Below are 9990 nucleotides of genomic sequence, written 5' to 3'. Positions count from 1 at the left end.
GTTACAACAGCATCTACGTGGCAATTTTCTGCAGGCCACAAAAATGAACCATGGCATTGCGCAAATGTCACATATTTTGCAACATGAAACATTGCCTTTCCTAAACATAAATCTTCCAAGCAAAAGAAGCAGCAGAGCAGGATGCTACTGTGCTGCTTGTGCCCAAGGGAAGAAGTGGAGACAAAAGCACAACGTAAAAAGATTTTCTGAAGATACGCTACAAAATAGTATAGGGTAATACAGCACAGAATTGGGACCTAGAAAAGTCAGGCCCAAAACAGCAAGGCTCACAAGCTTCCCCTCACTGCAAAGAAAGGGTAAGCTGCAAGTATATAAATTACGCACTGCCTGAATCCCATCAGTTTTATGAAAATATGTCCCAATGCTAACAGATGAACTCATCTCAGTTGAATTGCAGAGTAAATTTAATGTATGCCTTAAGAAATGATGGAGCCAAACCTCTGTTTCAAAAGTCTCTTAGATTCACAGGAGCCAGACAGTCAGACAGTCATAGGTTCATAGGAAATCCAGCTTTCAGTACCTACCACCAGTGATATGGTTTCCAAAAGCAATCCCTAACTCCCACTGAAATCAAGGGGAAGCTGGTACCTTAATTTTCAAGTCTAATCACGGAGACTAAACTTGAGTCCTCATATTTAACTTTATCTTAGTGAAATGATTTAGGATTTGTCTATGTGCAGAAGTTCCAGTAATCGTTTTAATTATAGTTGAGATAGATGTGCTCCAGTTAAAAAACTTATTTTTGTTTAGTTTCAACCTGTTCCTTGTTAACTTGAATTAAGTCAGTCACCAGTGCAATGCACAATCTCACCGACATATATCCAAACACTTTAAATCTATGCTCCTTAAGCAGATGAGCCAGCTGGCAAAGAACTCCACAGAGTTGCCTACCAGTGGAAATAACTTAATGGAGAATCTGTATTTGCCTGATAAGATTTGTGAGTAGTAAAGGAAACATCTCCTTAGAGATGATCCCGAATATCAAAGGACAGGATAGAGGCCATCAGAACAAGAAAAATCAATACAATTCTTCCTTTGGTTTCAAGACAGCATTGTAATTTGAGGGAGGGACCAGGAGCATCTCACTCCTAAATAAAGGAAGCTTCACTTGTGCTCTCCCCTATACATTTCAGGATAATTTTTTGCTTCAAAGTCATTGCCCTAACTTTGATTGTGTTGATACAGCTGTAGCCAAAACCTAAGAACAGAGAGTTCAGAGCGTGACTACAGGTTGATTTGGTGATGACTGACAAAGAATTTTTTTTTGCAGAGGACATTCTCAATGTTTTCCAAAATTTGTGATTCACCATCAGTAGCTCAATTTTTGGCAAAATCCCTTGTCTGGGATAACCTTATTCGAGAGATGCAGGTGCAGGTGGCCGTAAGTATCGTTAACATTGCTCTCATAGAAGAATCTGTGAGCAAGCCTTTTTGGGGTGGATCAAATTCTGTCACCTTAGATCACTGGCTTAAAATAAACATGGTATGAAATAAATGGGGGTTACCTGAGTAAATGTTATTGCTTTTCCTCTGTGCTCATATTTCTAATTGTCATGTGTCCCTAAGTTAATAGAATCATCAAAAGGTCAGCACTTCTTTTTAATCTTTTGAAAACATCCCTCTATAGTCATAACAGGATATGGACAAAGGAAGTTACCTCTCTCAAATGCAAGGGAACATATCAAAACATTTAAAACTTTTTTTTTTTTATTAAATATATTTCTTCAGCATTTTAATTCAGTTTTTAAAACCAGCGAACTTGTTCATAACTTCACACATACTGGCTGGAGACTTAAGCAAATTAGTTTAGTGAGATTAATCTCACTGTAAATTACTCAAAATGATTTCAGTTTTTCTTTTGAAATGTGAATTATCTCTTCTAAACCTCTGCTTCTAAGCCCTTTTTCTTTTTATGTCAGATATCTGTGAAAGGCATGGCAGATAGAAGGACAATCATATGGTATGTTAGAACAAAAGGAAATTTAATACATACTTGTATCCAGTCCTACCATCTTTGCCCAACAATTACTTCGCTACCATTTCAGTGGGAAACTGCTCTGAGTGAGCACTAGATAAAAATGAAACATCAATATATCAGAAATGTAACTGCTTGGCCCAAATATATTTAATTAGTATATGCATACTATGTGTAACATGGTGTAACTGAACAATTGTTATGATGGAACAAGAGGGGCAGACCTTTAAGCACCTGGTCGACTTACAAAAGGTAATACACACAGTAGTGTTGCTGCTGTTTGAATTCTGGTGACTTCCTCAGGATCTATTCAGTGTCCCAGGCTCTGCAGAAATAGTCAGTCACTCATACCCAGAGAGTTTACAGCTGAAATTTGTAAACAAGATAAACAGCATGCAGGGAAAAAAAAAAGTATTATCTTAATTTCAGAGTCTGAAAAAGAATAATTGATTTGCTCATAGTGACAAGATGATGAGATTTAGTGGCAGAAAAATGAAACCTAATTTCCTGAGTACCAGGGCAGTGCCTAAACCTCAGGACTTCTATTTTCATCTTTATCTAATATACAGTATTTTCTTTTTCATGAGAAGAAACACTGCAATTTTGGAAGCTGTAACCATTTTTTACTTATTGATACCTAAAACCTTCCAGTAATGGTGCATTTCCCTTTAGAAGACCCTACAGAGAGGAAATGATTTTATCAAGAGGGACTCTTGAAAGCCAATGATACATATGGATAGATATTGCATTCCAGTTATTATGGCCCATTGTGGTGACCCAGTACCCCACACAGAGCCAGAGCCTAACCAAGGTGATACCGCTGCAATATACCAGTTAACTTCCAGATCAGGCCTCAAACAAAATACACTCTTTTTCATGGGAAAGCATCTGACAGTGGAACAATGGAAATGTCTGATGCATGCTACTAAATCTGAAAGGTAGTCCCTCCAAGGCAGTAATTTGACAGTGCACCTTAACACAAGCTTGTTGACTTTATACACACACTGTAAAACAGTACTTCAGTATTATTGCTAAAATAATTCATTGACTATACATGTTCTATTAATTTTTTCTTTGTATGGAAAAACTAATATATATGGCCTTTGATAGAATGCTTAATTTTGTCAAGTTTTTCATTTCAGCTGTAGCAAGTGGGGAGCACAGAGCTTTTGCCTTATTTTTGCTTAAGCTCAAGTACAGTAACAGAAGTTGCTGTATTTTGGGATAATTTCAGAAAGGATAGTTTCCTAAATCTGCCATAATGTATGCTTACCTCTGTTAGATCTGTATAAGGCACACTAGGGAATCTGTTCTGAATACTCAGTAGTTATCCATCCATTTGTAGATGAAGCCCAAATCTTTACAGTCTTTAGGTAAGGGAACAAGTACCAGATCTATCAAAGGCTCATTTTTATTTAGTGATGTGTTTTCTTGTCAGTGCAGTCTCTTCAGTTTCTTCATATTGCCTGTGTTTCTGTAACACTTGAATCTGTCTCCCTACCCAAACACTGTAGCAGTATCTTATATCTGTGCCAAATGGCTTTGATTTTATTGGATTATAAGAAAACGGTTCAATCAGTATGGTGAATATTTTGCTATTTCACATCAGTATGTAGTTCTTTATCAAAAGACACAGGCTGTAAACTATGTAAAAGAAAAATTAGATCTTTCTCAAAGCAGACAGATACTAAAATGCCACACCGGGAATAGTTTCTATTGCATATAAAACACAGCAAACCTAAAAGGGTGACAGAAAAAGCATCGAAAGCAAGTTATAGAAAAGACAGACATTTCTATAAATCCTAGCTAATAATAATGCACAGGTACATGACATTGCCAATGGCATTCACTGAAGATGTAAGACGGACTCTTTTTTAATATTTGAATGATGTGCAATGGAACAGATTAAAGCATCTGGCAAAGGAGTTGTTGCTGTGACAAAATCATTCTTGGAAGACAGCGGGTTTTAATTCTATGGCTTTGTATACGCCTGTTAAAAGCTGCTGAGCTGCATCAGATCTTACATTTGCAGGGCTTTGTGTGTTGCAAGAGTTGGCTCTCAGAGCAGAAATGGTAAATACTATTTTGAAGGTTTCAGCATTAGTTTAGTCCATGGATGTCCAACCTTTTGTCCTGCCTAGGCTGCATTGAGTGAAGAGGAATTGTCTTGGGCTGCATATACATAAGTCACTCCAAAAGTATCACATTCTATTTATTTGCACAGAAATGACAACAAAGAGTACAATAACACTGTTTGAACAAATTCTCAGCTACTAAACACTATTTTTCCACAGTCACCACCATTAACTATACATTTTTGCCACTGATGAGCAAGAGCCTTTATGAGGTGCTTGTAAAAATCTGTACCTGCAGAGATGACACACTGTTGCTGTTACAGTCTCTGCTGAAATGCACCACCGCCTCACTGTGCTCACATACTCTGCTGAGTCTCCATAAACATTCAGCAAACGTCAATGAATGTCGACGTCTGCCATTTTTTCCCCATGAAAGAATTCAGTGACACACCTTTGCTTCATACACACTCCCATGTCGGACACCATTGTGTCATACTGCCCATCTGCTGCAATCTTTCACACAGCAACAACATGTAATGGAACACTGTTGGGAAGGTTCAAAACTAGTGGGCTACGTGACCCGGTTTTTCTTACAGTAGTGCACCAGGCTGCTCCAATGGCAGAGGCTGCAATGCTCAGTGAGCTCTCAAGGTGCTCATCATAGATTTTTGGTGAAATTTTATTCTTCCTGTACTTCATTCTTGGCAATAATTGTTCACAAATGTATGTACCACCCCAGTGTAGTGACATGAATAAGGTGGAATAAGGTGTGACTGTGAGGTGAGGGGTATTTCTCTCTAATTAAAGAGGGCTTATAAAAGTCCGGCAAAAAGACATGACGAAATTTTTAACTGCAATTCTATACATTCCACAGCTAATGTATTTACGTCAACTGAAAACAGAGTCACAAATAAACCAAAAAATTCATGATTTTCAGTCTTGAAACCTATTTTCAAATTCATTTATAAAAATGAAAAGCATGGCTTCATATTCTTCTCTGCTCACAGGTCTGCGTTTAGCCAGTATATCAAAATGCATGAAATTATTTGCCATAACTTGAGTTAACATTGCCCTCCCCATGCCCTTGTTTCAGGCCAGATATGATTAATAGTGCACTGATGTTTGGTTGGTTCTGAGCGGCTGGGCTGCTTGGCAGGAAGAGCTGCTGCCATGATGCAGTGGGGCAAGGGGCAGCTGCACTGCAAGCTGGGCTGGACTGCATGTGGCCAGCAGGTTGGACATGCCTGGTCTCTAGTCTCTTTTATTAATTCACTACTGATAGACTATCCTGTTTCACATATTCATAGATAAAGATTTATCAGAGAATACTACAGTATGGTTAACAGTTAGTCACACACGAGGCTATTCCCATTGATGGTGATGTGGAAAGTTTAGTTTAGCTTTCAAACAGAAACAGATCTGATAAAACATATTTAACATGTGAATTTATGTTTGAAAATGTTTTCCAGGTGTTTCCTATTGATAGAGTATGTTTGGGTGAAACAGAATGGACCTTTATCCACAGGAATACAACACTGAATTGTTTGAGATATCTATACAGTATTTAGTGCTCGGAACTGATTATTTGATACACGTTATTTCCCAGAATAAATCATAGAATGGTTTAGGTTGAAAGGAACCTTAAAGTCCACCCAGCCCCAATACCCTGCCAAGGGGAGGGTTGCCTCCCACAGCTCAGGCTTCACAAGGCCCCATCCAACCTGGCCTTAGTGCCTGCAGAGATGGGGCACCACATCTTCTCTGGGCAGCTGTGCCAGGGCCTCACTACATTCATCACGAAGACTTTCTTCTTTATATCTAACCTAAATCTATTCTCTTTTCATTCAAAGCAGTTACCTCGTGTTCTGGTAAAGCACTCCTTGACAAACAGTCCCTCCCCATCTTTCCTGTAGGCCCCTTTAGTTACTAGGAAGATCACAATGAGGTCCCACCATATGTCTTGACTCTCTGTAGGAGACTGCGACAACTCCAACACTTGCCATTTGCCTGCTTGGTGGAAATAGCATTCTCTCTATCTCAGGAACTTGAAAGCTACATCTCACATTTTGCCTTCCAGTTGAGTAGCAGAAAACTAAACTTTTGAGAACTTAGGAGCTGGACACACTGAGTCCTGAACCCCTGGGAGACCCAGCTCTGGAGTTGTCTGGACTTACTCTGGTATTGATAGATTAAAAATGTGAAATCCCTGGGAAAAGATTGGGGAATCTGAAAGACAAATCTTCCAAATTTGATGTATTAAAAAAAATAGAAGGCACTATTCTGATGATTTCAAACCCTTTTCCCATCTCATTTACTACAGCAGAGAGGTAATACGCATTCAAATATCTTCCTATGGAACTTGACTACCTTTGCCAAAACCTACCATATTTGTACTGCATGAAGACACAAACATTTTCACTTTGTGGTATTTACTTATTTGATACCTTAAGCCATATAGTTAGCTATTAAGAAATTGTGGAAAATCAAGCAGCTGTTGCTGCTTGTGTGCTTGTGCGACTGACACCCTAGAGAGGTGCCGTGAAGATACACACGTACCCATACCCAGGCCACACTACCACTGATCAGGGTGATCCAATTTTGGCAACGTGCTCCCAGCTCCCAGTCTCTTTATGGACCAAGGAGACTGCTTTTCAAATGCCTTTGCAGTCACTGGGTGAAACCCACTTGTAGCTACAAAAAAAAAAAGCTCACACCACACAGAGAAGCAAGGAGAGACAGATGAAAGGAAGAAAGAACAGGGCAGCTCTTTATCAAATCCCTTTGATGTAAAAAGGAGATGTTATAGTTTAGGTACCTGTAGAGACAGAAAAATAAGAACAGAAGACAATAAGAAAACTATCTAAGTATGTGGAAAAATTAACTGTGGTGGCTGATTCTGATCTTTATTCTGCATTTCTTTTCATTAACAGAACAGAATATGGTTTAACTAGAAATATATTTTAGAAGGTTGTCTTTCTTTTTATAACAGCTCAGACATTTTCACTCATGTATGCACGTCATTTTTTGGCAGCTACAGATGTATCAATTACTTCTCAACCAGAACAAACTTGTATTTTCCTAGAAAAACTTTAAAGAATCTTAAATGAACAGAAAGAGCACCATAATTGTATCCGCCCTTTTATCCAAATTAAATAGCTGAGGGTTGCTCAAGTAATGATTAGTCTATACTCATGCCCTGCAGGATGGACAATCACCCTCATTGGGCTTTCCTGTGGAACATGGGCCAGTGCTCATCTGAAAATTCTGCCCTTTATGCAGTACCCGAATGGGAGAACTTCTTACTGTCTAATGAGTCTGTTCATTAATATATAAACTTTAATTGAGTGAGGAAGAACAAATCACTTGATTGCCTGAGAAAGTAACCAAGCTGCCTCTCAAGACTGCAGCCATGCTGTGGTTGCTCAGTGAATTTCAGTGGGCAATGATCAAGCAGTTCTTTCAACAAAGGCAGGAACCCTCTCATGAGTTTCTAAAATAAGCATATTGTAAATGAAGCACTTCAAATCTCATTTATCAACAAGAAATACGGCCCCATCCCAGGCAAGTAAAAGCAAGATATAAATAAATCCATGTTGTCTCTTCTGATGGATACGAACCTGCTGCTGGCACATTATTCAAATTAAGACTCCTTAAAAAAATTAAGCCTTAAAATCACTTCTACCCCATCGCCCTTCCAAAATTCTATTTCTTTACTTCTCAGTGGGGAAAAGTATGACTTTGCCAGGACGGATACAAGTATGGTAGCCATCAGTATGGTTTCCCTCTCTTCCCAGTGTCCAAGAATTGCTGTGGACATGCTCTATGGAAGTATTCCTTTCTCTGGTAAGAAGGAGGTCTGTGGCAGCATCCAGATAGTGATACACATCCCACTCAGCCAGGATGCTCAGCCCCCTCCCTGAGAAAGCAAATGCTTTCTCTCTATTCCCGGGGAAGAAGATTGAGTGCTGTGGCAGTGGAAATTTCCTTGAGCTTCAAATTGCTATGAAGGGTAATGCTGCCCTGGCTCTGCAGCAATGCTCTATCTACCAGCCTGGGAATGACTTCAAGAATATGTTTATAATTAGTGCATAATGTAGAGTATCAAAGACTGTCTTGTGTACCTTCTGTCTTCCCAACTGTCTTGTCTAGTTAAACTAGTGATTTAAAGTTTCCCAGGGCAATAGCTGTCTTTTTCTCTGCATAGATTGGTGCCTCAGACAATGAGTCTCGATCTGCAAGATTTAAACACCAACACACCACAATCGGCAAGTCACAAGAAATAATTGAAGTGCAAATAAGCACTGAAACATGAGAGGGTGCTGTTAGAAAACCTTGAGGTTTATGTGTCCATCACAATGGTTAGCCAAAGATGAAAGGCCATTTTCTCCCAAAGGGCTGAGAAAGGAAAAATGGAGGGATAGTATAAGGGCAAAGTACTGCACTCTTGACCTGTTCTTATAGTTTCCCAGACATCTACTTCTGGCCAGTGCTGCAGACATATTTAACTAGATTAACTTCTTGTCATATGCAGGGCAGGAATATCTCATAAAATATTTCCCTATTTTAGATACTTTTATTTCAATAGCTACAATATATATATATATATTGTATATATATTTATATTGTATATAAAGATATACAAAATATTTATATATACATATATATATATATATATTTGGACTTGGTTTCTTTAGTCTGTGTAGCTGGACTGATAACTCATCTCCCATGCTTTGAGGCAGGAAAAGCTGCAGAATGCATGAGAGCTGCTGACCTCCACCCAGAAGCAATGCAGGCTCTACCAGTGTTTCATGTCTTATTTACTATTTGAGCTCTTGTCTAGTGAGGCTGAAACTGTAAATAATGCCAAGTGAAACTCACAATTAACAGTACTTCACACAGCAATATTCTGGATGTTGATGTTATCCATGTGTCTAACTGCCAGAGAATGGCAGGTTACATTTGAATTGTATTTATTTAAAAATAATAAATTTAAAAATTTAAATAAGAAATAATGAAAATAAATAAAAAATAATGAAAACAATGAAAAAGAGTACAGAAAAGTATATTCAACCTGAGCAGCTGCTGATTGATGTCTCTTCCCCCCTAATTTTAGATACTTTCTCTTCTATCCAATTGGTTTCCTTCTGCTTATGCACACACTTCTACATCTAAGGTGACATGAAAATGATGTGTTATTGCTTGACAAAGCAAGAAATTTTAAAGCCAGTTTGTGCCATATAGTGAGTTGTCCCATATACTGTTTCCCTCCTTTTTGTCAAGTATAATGGATTGCCCAGTGAATGTAGATCCAGTACAGTTGTTAGAACTACAATATCACATGAATGAACTACATGAAGAACATAATAATTTCATTCAATTAAATTATTGTGCTATTTATTATTATTCTATTACTACTTTCCATTTTTAAACCCACAGGAGTGTAAATCACCACTGATCGGCCATGTGGTAGGTCAAAGGTGCTCATCCTGAGAATAAGATCTTCACAAGGAACTATGGTTCACATTTGAAACCTGCTGGCTCACAGCAGTTAGCTATGAGTTTCAGCAGTTCACAAAGTTAACACAGCCCCTTTCTTGTAGCAGCTGCAGCAGATAGAAATAACAGATTAATGGTTGAAGGGGAGGAGAAAAACGTGAGAACGTTTCTTTATGTCTCTTCAGGGGGGTGCTGTGCTGATGGTGCTGCCAGGAAGCCCACTTCAGTACCTTTGGCACCAGTGGGGAGTAATGCGTGTCAGGTGTCAGAGCAAATTCAAGATTGGACACTAATATGGCTAATTCTGCACGGTAACAAGTGACAAGAGAGGGTGAAACACTGGATGCTAACAAATTGGAAATTCCTCCAGAGCAGGCAAACAGCTCTCGGTGGCCAAAAGCCAATAAGCAGCTCTGCTCCATC

The sequence above is a fragment of the Phasianus colchicus genome, chromosome 2 (assembly GCF_987193195.1).
Source record: "Phasianus colchicus chromosome 2, bPhaCol1.hap1.1, whole genome shotgun sequence".
NCBI classification, from domain to species: domain Eukaryota; kingdom Metazoa; phylum Chordata; class Aves; order Galliformes; family Phasianidae; genus Phasianus; species Phasianus colchicus.
The sequence above is the reverse complement of the archived record's forward strand: the minus strand, read 5'-3'. Positions refer to the sequence as shown.